A 15,298-nucleotide genomic window follows, 5' to 3' on the forward strand; every position below is an offset into this window, starting at 1 on the left:
ACGTATGCTAGACATTTGACGCCTTCATTGTAGAAAGACTGAAAATAGCTCACCCGGTTTTTGTTTAGTGTTACATAGATCAGCCATGGTGATATCACGTTCAATGTTGTGTGAGTAATGTGCCAAGAATTTATGGACTAACTCTTCAAATGTCCTAATGCCACCTGGTAATCAGGAAAACCATGATGTGGTTGTTCCTCCCAATCTTTGGGGAAAAAGTTAAATTAGGTATGTATCCTCGTAGGCCACTTCAAGGCAAGTTGAATGGAATTCTCTAACATGATCACGAGGATCTCCTTTTCCTCTATAGTTTTCAAACTTGGGTGTTTCAAACCCTCGCGAAAAAGGTGGCATATGAAGATTCCTATCAAAGGGATAGGGAAAAATGTCATTGAGTGAGAATTGATTTGTTTTGACACAACTATGAAGTTGTTAGGTGAGATTTTTGACTTGTCACCGCAACATGCCTATTTCACTTGGAGGAGGAGGAGGAGGAGGATTACCTTGATGAAAGTTGTATCTAATGTGCTCTCGACCTCTTTCATCCTCACTACGACTTTGATGTTTTGATGCTTGTCTTAGTTGTGCAAGATCAAAGTCAGAGGGGAGTTTGGCTCCTTCTTGAGCAAGTTTTAAAAAGTGAGCATCAGCATTACTTTTGAGTATCTCATCAAAAAGCCTATTGAAGAGAGGGTTGTGTTGAACCCTTTCTATTGCCGTAGGACCAGGAGTGCCTGGATTTTCATCATTTACATTTCCTCCAAGGGCTTCTTGGAACTCATTGATATTTTCTTCCTCTTCTTCTTCAATTTCTTGTTGTCTAGATCGTGATCTGGTATGAGCCATTTTGTTTAAAAGTTTTTGTTAAAATTGGGTGAAAATGATGATGAGTTGTTGATGGAATGAGACATTTATGGTTGGTGTGGTGTGTTGCATATGGATCTCTAGAACTTTAGAGGTAGATGTGACCAAAGTTTTCTTCTTGAATTGCTTGTTGTTTTTGATAAGGTTTGATGTGATAAGGTTTAGAGGAATCTGAGATCTGTTATAGACTCAACTACCTAGTAATGAGAGGATTAACTCATAAACTAGTTTTAACCTGCGTAGAAATGTCTCTTAGGACAAGTTTATCCTAGATGTAGAGACACTCTAAAAAGTGATGTTTTGCATTTGATTCAAGCAATATTAGAACAGAACTTAGGACAAAAACTTTTGGGTGTGTTGAGAGTTGGAATGGAGTTGATGAGATATGGACATGATAATAGATGAAATGTTTAACTTCAATAAAAGCTTTGTGTCACATATGGGACAAATTCTTCCTCTTATCTTTTGGGAGTTGGTGGTTCTTCTCGAGCTACGTTATATGTGATGCAAATGTCTGGAAAGAAGTCAAGATTGATCTTGCCTCCTTTGTTTTTGTGATAACGCAAAGCAAGATATTGTGTGAAAGCTCTGCGGTTTAATGAATCTTCATCAAATTCGTTTGATTTCCCTTGAAGATAAAGACGCATGTGACATAAGAAGGCTCTATGAGAGACAAATATTTCTCTATTAAGATAGAACAATTTCCTCCTTTTGATAAGAGCCTTTGAGCTCAATGGTCTTTTCTTCAAGTTGATGTTTTGATGAAGATTCTTCTTTCTCAAGATGTGAAGAATGGTGATATAGTTTGATACTCTTGCTCTTTGTTTTTGATCTTTTGTTGGTGTTTGGAAATGTTTGTGTTGGATGAATACTTGTTCTTTGGAATTTGGTTTTTTTTATTCTTTCTTTACAAGAAAATAAAGAAAGCACACAAACACAAGAATGTTGCTTCAAAACGCACAAATAAGTATGGGTCTAGATCAACCCAATTCTTGGAGTTTTATGATCCTTTCATTTAAGTTTATTTTTAGGTGTTTTACAAAGCCCGAAGTCGGCTCAATTTGCACTGATCTTGACTCAAAAATGAAAACACATCAAGCACTCTTTATCCCTAAGGTCAAATGGCTAGTTGTGATAATTTCAGCCCACATCTTGATATTTCTTCGACTTTGGTACCACATACCTTATGAATCCCGCCGTGGCAGGTAAGGATGTGATATACTAATTCTTGCACAAGCATAACAAATAGATGATCCCTATGATGGGGGAATCATCACTTTCATCAAGCCACAAGTGACTTTTCAAAAAGCTACGGTTCTACTCAAGGAAATATGTATGGTGAGTATCTTGGGAGCAAAACCATCTATGCTCTTGCATTGAATTGTATCACAAATATCCTCAATCAATAGAATAGGTGGGTTACTACTTAAAGATGTTTAGTAATGTTCAATGTTTTTGGACATAATTTCATTCTGCAGTGACTCACTTAAGAGCCTTGTAACTTGTGGTGGGGCTCATTTGTCCTTTCAGCAAGTTACACTATAGGAACAACTATACCCAAGGCTACAGCTTTCGCTCGCACCTGATTTATATAGCGGCTCGAAGGATTTATCGAGCAAGGTCATTCCCAAGAGTGATGTGTCTCTTTGCAGGCCTCTCTTAAAAAGATAAAACTTGAGTGTTACTAACACTTTTCTCTTACACCTAGGACCATGAAAGCCAAGGGAGAGGATAGTGTGTGTTAGAAGTAGGACCACTCGACCAACTCTTTTGCACAAGTGTGCCAAACACAAAATACACTTGTTCCTTCTTAACTTGTCCTTGCAATGATTTTTTATCTATTTGGAGATGTTGCTCCAACAGTCATGAGGTTCTTTTTAACTTCAAAAGCAATGTGTTTGAGTAAACTAGAATTTGAAATCCTGGTCAACTGAAATAAGAGCACGCATGCATGAAGTAAATCATTTTTGCAAAATAAGACAAGTTGATTGTTCTTTTTACTTGCACCAAAATTTGAAGTGTTGATTGTGAGTTTTGCTTAAGTTTGATGCAATAAAAGGAATTTTGTTTTTGTCTTGTTTTAAGCACCAAAAAGAGAGTGTATCCTAACTTGCAAGAAATGAATTTGTTTTTGTTCAATTTTTAGAGCACCAAAACAAATTTTGTCCTAACTTGCAAGAAATGAAATGTTTGTGTTGTTCAATTTAAGAGCACCAAAACAAGATTGATCCTAACTTGCAAGAAATGAAGTTTGTGTTGTTCAATTTTAGAGCACCAAATGGAAATTTTAACTTTAAACAACAAAAAAGAGTTAGTTTAAAACCTGCACAAGAAACGAATGGTTAGGAAAATCTGAACCCATGGAGGGCTTCTAGAAGCCTAAGAAAAATTATGTTTTCGGTTACATGGTCTTTTTTACAATGTTTTGTTACAATAGTGTTACTCTGTGTGCAAACAGAAGCGCTCTTTAACACAAACGCGCTAATACGAAGAAACAAGCACTAAAAGTAAAATTTTGACAGCAAATACAAAAGCGTCAAAACAAGCACAAATGCATTGTTTAAGCCAGAAAAGCGCTTAATAAAGGTCAATAGTGCCAAATTTGAGACAATAGTGCTATTTTAAATACAATAGTGCTAAAATGTCAAATTGCAATAATGCTACAATGCAATCAAAAGCGCTAAAGCGTGACCTATGTGTCAAGCTCAACATTCAAACAAGTTAGTTGTGTTAAAAAAAATTATTTTTGGATGTTTGGATTCACGTCGGGTTCACCAAATGATGCTCTGCAAAATAGACAATGTTGGTTAGGATAAACACAACACAAGAAACAAAAGAAATCAATTGTTAGATGTTAGTGTTAGAAATCACCAATTAAAAACTATCCTAAGCAAGCATATCAAGAAAGATACTACTAAACAAAAAGAAAGCTTAAAGAATCTACAAAAAGTAACTGAACTTCTTCATATGCTTTCTATCATGTTGGTAGCTTCTCCTTCCTTGTTCCTCTCCTCTCAAAATTCCAAACCAGTGTAGCTCTCAGCAACTTTTTGCACTATGGATGCTTATGGAGGTTCGATATTGAAATGTTTATTCTAAAATGCTATGCAAATGTGAATAAAAGCTAATATTAGATGCTATGATGCTAAAGTGATTTATTTTAGGCCAGAATAACAAGATATTTAGTGATTTATACTAAATGCTCTCTAAAATTCTCTATAACCAAGATGCATACAAGTTTTCAGGATTATGACTATGAATGCTAAATGCTTGAGGATTTGAAAATGAGGATTGTGAGCTCTATTTATAGGTAAAATGGAGCAATGGATGGTTGACATTGAGTAATCTCAACAAGGGTTAGGATTGAATGATATTCAATCCATGTGAAGGCTTTCAACCCAATCCCAGGATGACAAATGTCAATATGAGATAGGTTGAGAGGAGAGGGAATAAGCATTGAATTGTTGACATGACCTGAGATTTAACTTGGGAGTTAAGGTCAAGGTTAGGTTGAATGAATAAATTCTTTATTAAAAGAATTAAGCTTTTATCTAATGGATAAACTCTTGTGAAAAGGCAAAAGGGATAACCATGGTCAAAACAATAAATGCTTGAGGAGACACATGAGTGCAAGTTGAATTAACCATAAATGGTTATGTAAGAGCCATAAATGGTCATGTAAGAGCCATTAGTGGTTTTGGAAGACTTTAGAGGTTAGATTGTTGAACACACAAAGCATTAAATGTTTTTCAAAGACTTTGAAGTCTTTGAGAAGTGACTCCAAGTTGCTTCGGAATGTGACAATAATTAGGGGTTGGATTAGGTTAATTAGGAAGGGGTTAGAAGAATCTAGAAGGGGGTTAGGTTTGCAAGTTGATTTGGTGGGTGAGTGAAAATATGATTTTAATTAAAATAAAATTAATTTATTTCAATAAATGTGTGCAAGTTGCATTTGTAGGAAATTGCAAGTGGGGGGAGGATAAAGGTGATTTAAATAAATCTTAATTTATTTAAATGTGAGAGATGAGATTTTGGGGGATTTAAATAAATATTAATTTATATAAATGTGAGAGAAGATTTAATTAAACAAATATGATTTATTTATTTAATTAATGGTCTGAATTTGGTTAAGTGAATTAAATCAAATAAATTGAATAATTTATTTTATTAATAGGAGAAGAGGGTTAAGATGAATTAATTAAATATTAATTTAATTAATTATTGATTGATGCTTAAATAATCAAATAAATACTAAATATTCATTTAATTAAGTGGACATATTTATGTGACTACATTTGCCCCTCTTTAAGATGGTGCGATTTTATTGCGTCGTTTCAAAGAAAGAAAAATAGGTGTAAAGAAATATGCCCCATAAATGTTAATTTAGTGGGTGGTATGCCCCCTCGAGAGATAGGCCGAAGAATTTTGAAAAATCGGGCGATCTTTCGAAAAAGACTGAAAATTGGCAGGGTAATAAAAGAGAAGAATGTGGCAATGCTGGTGAAAAATAGAAGAAATCAGAGATAAAATGGGGAAATGTGAGGCTTGGGAAGTTTACGTGGACCACGGCGGTGAGCGGGGAAAAATTAGGGGTATGACGAAGGGTTTATATGTGGAGAAGGGGTGAAAACAGACTCATTTGCATCCGCGACCATAGTGAAATTATAGCTCTGATAGTGACATTCTAGAAGAGAAAGGAGCAGTCAGGATGCCAGTACCCATAGCAAAGCATCATTTAGAGTGAGTCAAACGATTCCAGCAGCCAAATGACTACGGACCAGTGGTATGTGAATTTGAGTTTTTGAGTTTTTTGCATTTTTAATGTGTTTTTAGCTAAGTCCAAGTTGAGTCGAGACAATAGCGTTGAAACTGTGTTTTGGTGCTTTTGTCGATTTAATTAGCGCTTTTGTGCCGCAATGGCACTATTGTGCAGTCGTTTGAGTGATTTTGAAAATAGTAGCGCTATTGTATAACTGTTTGAGCGCTATTGCTAGTTTAGCGCTATGGAGTAGGTAATTGAGAGTTATTAATGTGAAGCAACGCTATTGGATAGTTGGTTGAGTGGTATTGTAGTGTGAGCCCCCTTTTGCAGAGTTGTTTAAGCACTTTTGTTAGGGTAGTGGCGCTATTGTTAGGAGATAGCATTCTTGTGTGCAAAATAACACTTTTGTGCAAAAAAATAGATGCCCCAGTGTTTGAACAAATAATCTTCAGATGCCAATGATGGATGGATGGAGATGTGAAGTGAGAGTTGTTTTGATCCATGGTAGCCCTAATAAGACTTAGGTCATTAGGATAAATGTCTATTGAAGTCTAAGTGTTGCATGATGCTACAGGCGAGACCATGGGATATACGACTGAGGATGGTAGATGCAGGGGTGGTGGAGGAGTATACGCAGTATATGGCGGCTCATCCGATTCCTCAAATATTAGATCCAGTAGAGCCAATTCCTGATTTTGAGGAGGAGAGCGGACAGAGAGAAAGGGGGAGAGGAGGTCGAGGACCTATAGTAGATGGAGGAAGGAGAGGGGATGGTGGTGATGGAGGAGGTGGTGGATTCGGAGGTGGAGGTGATGGTGATGGGCGAGTTCAGTGAAGAGGGAGAGGCGGGTTGCCATTGCGGATATCACAGGGACCTTTGATGCATGGAGGAGTTAGATTGGGTGGGAGAGGTTTGGTATAGAGGGAGGTACCGATGGATAGAGGGGAGGGAGCCACTAGAGAGGAAGCTACAGGTGAGGCACCTATGGATACAAAGGAGGGAGCCACTGGAGATCCTCGGGACCATATGATATTACAGTTGCAAACTTGACTTACAGCAGCCGAGACACAAGTGGAGGATCTGGAGGCGGAGGTTGCAGCTAGAGAGAGTGACTTAGTTGTAGGAGAGAGTGCGGGCCTTGGAGGGAGTACCAGGATAGGGGCTAGCTATGGAGGCTTTGGTGAGGGAGGTCCGGTGAGCACAGGTTGAGATAGAGTATTGGCAGGGTTTATATGAGCAGGTGGTGCCATCTAGTCAGCAAGCACTGAGCTATTCATAGATGCGGTAGGACAGATCAAAGCAGTCTCAGAGGATACAGAGCAGTGGGGGTGTGATGGGTCCTCTACGGAGAGATATGTCAGGTGGCGCAAGAGCATGTGGGGGTTTGATGGGGCCTCCACATAGAGTTAGATCAGATGGTGTAGGGACTAGTGGGGGAGCAGGTGGTGATGGTGGTGCAGCATCTGATCGGAGTGGCATCTGAGAGAGCATTTTTGCATGCATATATTTATATTGTTATCTTGGACTACGTCTTGGATGGCTCTTGGTAGCCGATTTTGTAGACTTCATGTTACTCTGATACATGAGATGATATATATGAGGAGATCCCATAGTTTTTTGATGATATGCATTTTGATATGTATCGAGTTTATGCTTAGATGGATACTTGTACTTTTGTATATGTATGCGTTTAAGAGATTATTCCTATATACATGTTTTATGATGATTTATTCTTACATGATGTCTATATGCATGTTGTATGATGTTGGATGCTAACATGTGGATGCAAGTTTATATATGTGTGCATTTTGATTTTTTTGGGATAGAATGCCCGATGTATGCAATGCCATGATGTTTATGTATGCATAATAAAATGATGATTTATGATGGTATAGATAGTAGTTTTGTTCTTTACATTAACACAAGGATGAGATAATGATATGTTATGATGTTAATGCAAATGATTTTGAATGAATGATTTATTTATGTATATGCATCTAGATGGTTTTTAAAAATGAATGTATATGTGGATAAACAAAATGTGAAGTACAAATGTTTAAACGATAAATTCTAAATGAATGCATATGTAAAATGGTTAAATGTCAAAATAGGATAAGTAAAATGATAATGTGACAATAATGCAACTCATGTTTAATGAATAACTGCACCTTAATGCAATTAAGAGGGATAATGAATGCAATCTAATGAATCCTAAGTGAGATAAAATGGATGAATGAATGCACTTTAACTAATGAATAGATAAATGAATGTATGCAATTATGGAAACCTAAACAAATGTATGATACATAAGTGTGGAAATGATGATAAATGATGATCACTAACGGATGTTTCAATGAATGTATAGTAATGAGTAATCATAGTAGGAAATGCAAATAAGGACAATTATCTATGTAAGTGAATCTAAATATTATGAGGGTAATAATGAAAGGATACAATGATACTAATGCAAGTAAATGAGAATGAACTACATGTGGTAAGTGCAACTAAATGATAATAAATGCATGCTAAGGAATGGCTAAAGAATAATGCAAATGCAACTAAAATGTAATGAAATGATGATGGGATGAATGCAAGGTTGTTTAAACTTTGCATAATGCACGTGATGATGTATCAGAGTACTCTGTCGTGATTGATATCCAAAACCAGCTCAATTTTCACATAACTGCTTACATTTAACTTTGTTCACACTTGCATGCAAAATTATGTAAATGAATGAGTAAATGGATGGACGGTATGCAACAGAATGCAATATATACAGGTGAGATGAAATGACGATCCATAGTGCCTTATTTTTCATCATCGAGCTTTAAAATGTTGTAAGAAAATACAAGCATCTTGATATAATGATTCAAGATGACCTGGGTATTCCTTACATGGATTTTGATATAGCAAGTTAATACAAACAACTTGATATAATGGGTCAAGTTGACCTGAGTATTGCTTGCGGAACAAACAAGGAGCATCTCCTTTTATGCATGACTTGGAACGTCCTCCTTGATCTTGGGCTAATCATATCCTGAGACAAGTTCATACCATAATAAGAGACAAAAACCTTTATCCAATTTGGATGAGGTAGGAAGAACTAAAGAAAGAGCATTGGACCGGTAAGTAAACAACATACATAAAGAATAAAGAATATGGATCCTTGGTAATGGTTCATGCTCATATGGTCGAGGTATACGTTGTAGTCAGCATGACGTAGTGATCTATGACTGTATTTTGCCTATGATCACATAGCGTAGTGATCTATGACTGTATTTTGCCTATGAATAAATAACCCACAAATCCACAAAGTATTTGATAGATTAAACAGAATTTTCTTTGTCAAAGAAAATGTCATCTTGTGTTTGTTTTGGTAAGGAAGGATGCATCCTTGTTGAAGATGGTTTGAGTGTTGATGTTGATTGTTTGGTCGATTGGATAAGTGGTCATCGTTTGGAGTATTTCACAATGCTTGTTTGGTATCTGCTCGAATGAGTATGTACAATGTGTTGCCATGTTTTTGTTTGATTTTTGATGTTTTCTGATGTTTTTGGATTTTGTGATTTTTTGAATGTTTTGGATTTTGATGATTGTTTTGAATGTTTTTGGTATTTTGTGAGACAGTTTTGAATGTTTTTGGTATTTTTGTGAGATAGTTTTGAAATGAAGAACTTAGTGAATCACAAAACAATTTAGAATCCCCTTCCATCAATAGGTTAAGGGCATTACCCCCAGTTTAGACTTGACTATGAAAAAGCGGGATGCAAGACGCATGAAGTACTATCTTGGATTGCATATCAATAAGAAGCCATGGTTTGGACTGATGGATGTGTGTATGAAATAAATGTGATCACAACAAGCCTGAAAGATAATGGAGTCATAGCCTTTACGAGTGGTGCCTGTTTGCCAAGTTTTCACCATCGTACTTACCCAAGGAGCCACCGGAGTGGTTGTTCACCGTTTGGATGCATGATTTTTCTTTTAATATTTTGATGTTTTTATTTTTTTTTTAGGTTATTTATCTGAATGTTTTTGGTGTTTTTGTCAGTATGTAAATGACCCTGATGCTCTATGCAGCTTATGTATAAAACCATTTGAGGTGCCTTTTATTGATCGGATCTGCTAGCAGTTCTCCTTCTGACATAGCCAACTGATATGCCCTAGACCCAAATACAGCAGTGATAACATATGGACCCAGCCAATTTGATTCAGACTTTCCCTGATGTTTGCGGTTTGGTTGGTTACGAGAATTCTCTCGAAGAACAAGATCACCTACCTCGAATGTACGAGGTCTAACCCAATGATTATAGCTTCTACACATGCGTTGCTAATAGGCTTTGAGGTGATTGTATGCAGCTTGTTGCTTCTCATCAAGTACCTCTAAGTCCTGAAGAATTGATACTCTATATTCCTCATCATCGATGAGACTATGCAAGGAAACCCGCAGTGATGATATCTCGACCTCAATAGGTAAGATAGCTTTTGCGCCATAGACTAGTGAGTAGGGAGTTGCGCTTGTAGGGGTTCGAATGCTAGTACGATACACCCATAGTGTTGGATTCAATTGAACATGCCAATCATGACCGGCATCATTGACTATTTTCTTGAGGATTCTTAATATGTTCTTGTTTGATGCTTTGGCCTGACAATTGCCTTATGGGTAAAAGGGTGTGGAAAAGTGGTGTTGGATGTGAAATTTCTCACAGAGTTCAAGGACATCATGATTTTTGAAAGCAAGATTGTTATCTGTGATGATGGACATAGGTACACCATACCAACAGATGATGTAATTAAGGATGAATGACGTGATCTTCTTGCCGATGACTTGGGTAAGTGGAACAACTTCGATCCACTTTGTGAAGTATTCGGTGGCGGTAATAATGAATTTGTGGCTGTTGCATGAAGATGGATGGATTTTACCCACAAGGTCAAGACCCCATTGACAAAAAGGCCATGGTGTTGTGATTGGTTGCAATTCTTGTGCTGGTGCATGTATCAGGTCTCCATGAACTTGGCATTTCTTGCACTTTCTGACAATGTAGTAGTAGTCTTTTTCCATGGATGGCCAATAGTATCCAGTGCGCATGAGTTTTTGGGCTAGTGACGGACTGCTTGCATGAGTTCCACAAATTCCTTCATGTACCTCTTCCAAGGCCTTTGTTATCTCATCATGTTCTAGATATCGAAGGAGAGTACCATCAAGACTACGTCGGTATAGGGTTTCAGCAATAATGGTATATCGAGTGGTTTGTTGAATGAAAGTTGTACGTTGTTTATTCGATTGGTTAGGAGGAAGTGTGTGATTGCGGAGGTAGGTGTAGAACTCACCGTACCATGGGGATTTGGAACCGACAAGGTGACATATCATCTCAGATTCGAGGATATCATAAGCAGGGATCCAAAGCTGTTCTACCAAGAACTCGTAGCATGTTGAATTTTGTGGAAGATCTAGGAGAGATGCAATGGTAGCCATAGCGTCAACAGTTCGATTTTGATCTCTTGGTATCTGCTCAAAGGTGATAGTACTAAATGATGCCTTTAATTTGTCCACCATTTGTCTGTATTGCATGAGTTTGTCATCTTTAGTCTGATATTCATTAGTTGCTTGTCGAATGACCATTTGCAATTCGCCATATAGTTGTAGTTCTTGTAACTTCCATTGCATGGCTAGCTTGAATCCTATGATCAAGGCCTCATACTCTGCTATGTTGTTTGTACATGGAAATGTGAGCTTGTAAGACTTCTGGATGTTGTCACCTTGAGGTGTGATAAACAGAATGCCTGCCCCCGAGCCATGCCTAGTTTACGAACCATCAAAGTATAGTTTCCATGGTTGTGCTGCCGTGATCATGAATATCTCTTCATCTGGAAAATTGGAAATGAGGGGATGATCACCTATCAGTGGTGCATCGGCCAACTGATCTGCAATGACTTGTCCTTTGATAGCTTTACGGTCCACATACTCGATGTCAAATTCACTTAGAATCATAACCCATTTGGCCAAACGGCCAGTCAATGCAGCTTTACTGAGTAAGTACTTGAGTGGGTCGATCTTCGCAATGAGTTGTACTTTGTGTGTTAACAGATAGTGCCTCAGTTTAGTGGCTGCCAAGATTACTACTAGGCAAGCTCGCTCAATAGGTGTGTAATTGAGTTCATAGCCAACCAGTGTGCGAGAGATGTAGTAAATAGCACACTCTTTCCCATCTACATTGTGTTGTGCCAATAGCACTCCCAATACTGTATTTGTTATTGATATATAGAGTAACAGAGGTTTGCTCGGATCTACTGGGATCAGCAATGGTGTATTCATGAGATAGTCTTTAAGCATCTGGAATGCTTGCTGGCATCTGGTATCCCATTGAAAGCGGATGTTTTTGTGTAACAGGTGTGTAAAAGGGTGACACTTATCTGCTAGTTGTGCAATGAATCTTCGGATTGATTGAAGCCGCCCTTGTAATGTCCTTAGCTGACTGATGTTCTTTGGAGGTGGCATGTCCATGATTGCTTTGACCTTTGCTGGATCGACCTCAATACCTTTGCTAGAGACGATGTATGCTAGAAGCTTCCCTGAGGTTACTCCAAGGACACACTTCTTTGGGTTGAGCCAAACATGATATTGTTCCAGTCTATCAAAGATTTTCACCAATATGTGTAGATGACCTTCTCTTGTGAGTGATTTTGCCAGTAATTCATCAACATAATCTTCCATTATGTTATGCATCATGTCATGGAAGATGGTGGTCATTGCTCATTGATAGGTCGCTCCTGCATTCTTGAGACCAAAAGGCATTACATTCCAGCAGTATGTGCCCCATGGACATGTGAAGGTTGTCTTATGTTGACCTTCTAGTGTGATCTTTATCTGATTCTATACTGAAAAGCCATCCATGAGTGAAAGCATGGCATGTCCCGTTGTCTTATGTTGATCTTCTAGTGCAATCTTTATGTGATTGTATCCTGAAAAGCCATCCATGAGTGAAAACACAGCATGTCCTACTATTAGGTCTACTATTATGTTGATGTTCGGTAGGGGGAAGTCATCCTTAGGACATGCCTTATTTAGATCTCTGAAGTCAGTACAAATATGGATACCCCCATTTGGTTTGCCGACAGGCACAATATTGGATATCCAAACTGCATAAGCAATTGGTCTAATAAAATCAACATCTAGGAGTTTCTTGAGTTCTACTTTGACTAGTACTACAATCTAAGGATGCATCTTGTGAAGCTTCTGCTTGACAGGTTTGGCTCCTTTTGCTATGGTGAGGTGATGCATGACTAAATCAGGATCAAACCCTGGCATGTCTGCATATGATCATGCGAATTTGATCTGATGCTTCTGGAAGAACTCTACATTCTTAGTTTGTTCCTCTGGATTTAAAAGAGATGCCAGATGTATGTGGTGAGGCATTTCAGGATTCCCCATGTTGTATTCTTTTGTCTCTTCAATGAGAATTGTCGACCATTCCTGCTATGTACTAGCAAGGAGAATGTCAAACCTTTCATCCTCTGGCACCTCAGAGAGGTTTTCACCATTGGATATGCTCTTTCTTTTTACTTTTGTTTGATCAAACAATGCCACAATGTGGTTTTCATTGGAACATCCATGTTTTATTGTTATATTTTTGCAGCTAAAAGGTTTGGCATCTACCCCGAAGTATGTTGCGCTATTAAGTTCAATGGCGAATCCAGCTTTGTGATCCCCGCTTGGTATGTTATCCCATAGTTCCAAAAATTCAATGATCCCCTCATCGATTTGGAAATGGTCAAGACATGGGGGATTAGGTTGGATCCATTCAATGAGTTTTTTATGGATAATGGCCATTACCTCATCGATAAGGTTAAGTTCATTAGATGTGTCAGTGAGGGTTAAGACGTTGTGGTGAAGGTCATTGATGGTACTCTCCCTATCAGAATCAGGCGTGGGATGGGATGTAGTGTCTGTGGAAGATGTTTACAACTCAGGAACCCAAGAGGTTGTTATCTGTGCTTCTCCATAAACAAGGATGTCTTTGCAGGGTGGAGGTAGTAATGTTGTCTTCCTCATCTGAAGTATTAAGCTGGATCGAATCAAACTCCCATTCATGTGAGTCGGTCTTTGAGTCACTTTCCAGTATCTGATTACCATACCATACTGGGATGTCCTTTGAGTTAAACAGTGTAGGTGTGATCGGTTGATGTACTTGTGTAGATGAAATGATCGGTGTTGTAGGAAGGATTATGGGGATCAATGAATCTGATATGGGGAGTATTGGTAGTGTTGACTCTGCTGCTTCTGCTGGAACTGCTGGTGTCGTAGATACTATTGTGGATTCTCATACAGTTGTTGTTGCTAATGGTGCTATTGATGTTATGGTTGCTACTTATGGGGTTACTGGTTTGATTAGTGGGATGATGGGTATTGTAGATGGTTGTGTTGGTATTTTTAGCCTTGATGGGGTAGTTTCCATGGTGTTTGATGTTGCTTTTATAATCAAAGGTGACCTCTTTGTAATAGGCTGATATAGTAGTTGGCTAGATTTTCCTTTGAATCTGAGCTTAGGAAGGATCTCCTTTTGAAAGCCTAGTCCTGTATTATACTTGGGCTTTAATTCTGGCTGCAGCGGTTCATGTGTTCCTTGTTTGCAAGGACCCAAAGCACTCTAACCATCATAACCCATTCTTTGCATAATGAGAAGGCATTTTCCATACTAATCTGTGGAAAGCTTAGCTTGCGGAGAATTGGTGGATATGGGATCTTTATAGATCCATTCTGCTAAGTCCTCATCTCTAGTTTCTCCTTCTTGACTCTTTCCAAGGATGAAAGGTGTCAAAGTACATGCTGGCTTGGTCAGTGGTTGTTGAAGTAATTGTTGAGGTTTACCATGTGTCCTAAGAGAAGTAGGCATTTATCCCACACAAAAGAGTTGGCTCAAATTGTATTCCCCAAGACCTTCCTCTGCTATTTTCATCTTAAGCTTTTCTTGCTTGGGTATAGTGGTGTTTGAACTGGAAAGAGAGGCTGGACTTACGTATGATGTGGAGGAGATGGCTTCTCTATTGTTAGGAACAGTAATCTCTGGTTGATGACTTATATTATGACAATATGCACAGGGGTTTGCATAGCCCAGGATTGTGATTTCTACACCATTGTGCGGGAACTTGATACACTGATGGTAGGTGGATGGAATGGCTTGCATGCCATGTATCCAAGGTCTTCTTAACACTAAATTGTATGGTAGAGGAAGGTCCACAACTTGACAGATGATGTGTTTCACCACAACGCCCGCTTAGATTGCTAGCACCACAGCTCCTTTGGATGAACGCTCGGCATCATCATAGACTTTGATTGTGATCTTCTTGTGGGGATCCACTGATTCAATTGCATATTCCAATGCAGTGACTAATTATAGAGTACATATATTCAAGCTTGCTCCATTGTCGATCAAGACTTGCTTGATCCTATGCTAGTTGATAAACCCTTCAATATGGAGTGAGGCATTATGAGGTTGCTAGAAGGAGGAATTGTCATTTTCTGAGAAAGTGAGACAATGTGAGGATCTTAGATTTTCGACCATGGCTTGGAATTGATCTGTATTTAGGTTTGCAGGCACTGACGCCTCTTGGAGAGCTTGATCCAAGATTGTTTTATGGGATGGACATAGGCGCAATAGCTCTAAGATAGA

This window comes from Cryptomeria japonica, chromosome 4 (genome assembly GCF_030272615.1).
Source record: "Cryptomeria japonica chromosome 4, Sugi_1.0, whole genome shotgun sequence".
NCBI classification, from domain to species: domain Eukaryota; kingdom Viridiplantae; phylum Streptophyta; class Pinopsida; order Cupressales; family Cupressaceae; genus Cryptomeria; species Cryptomeria japonica.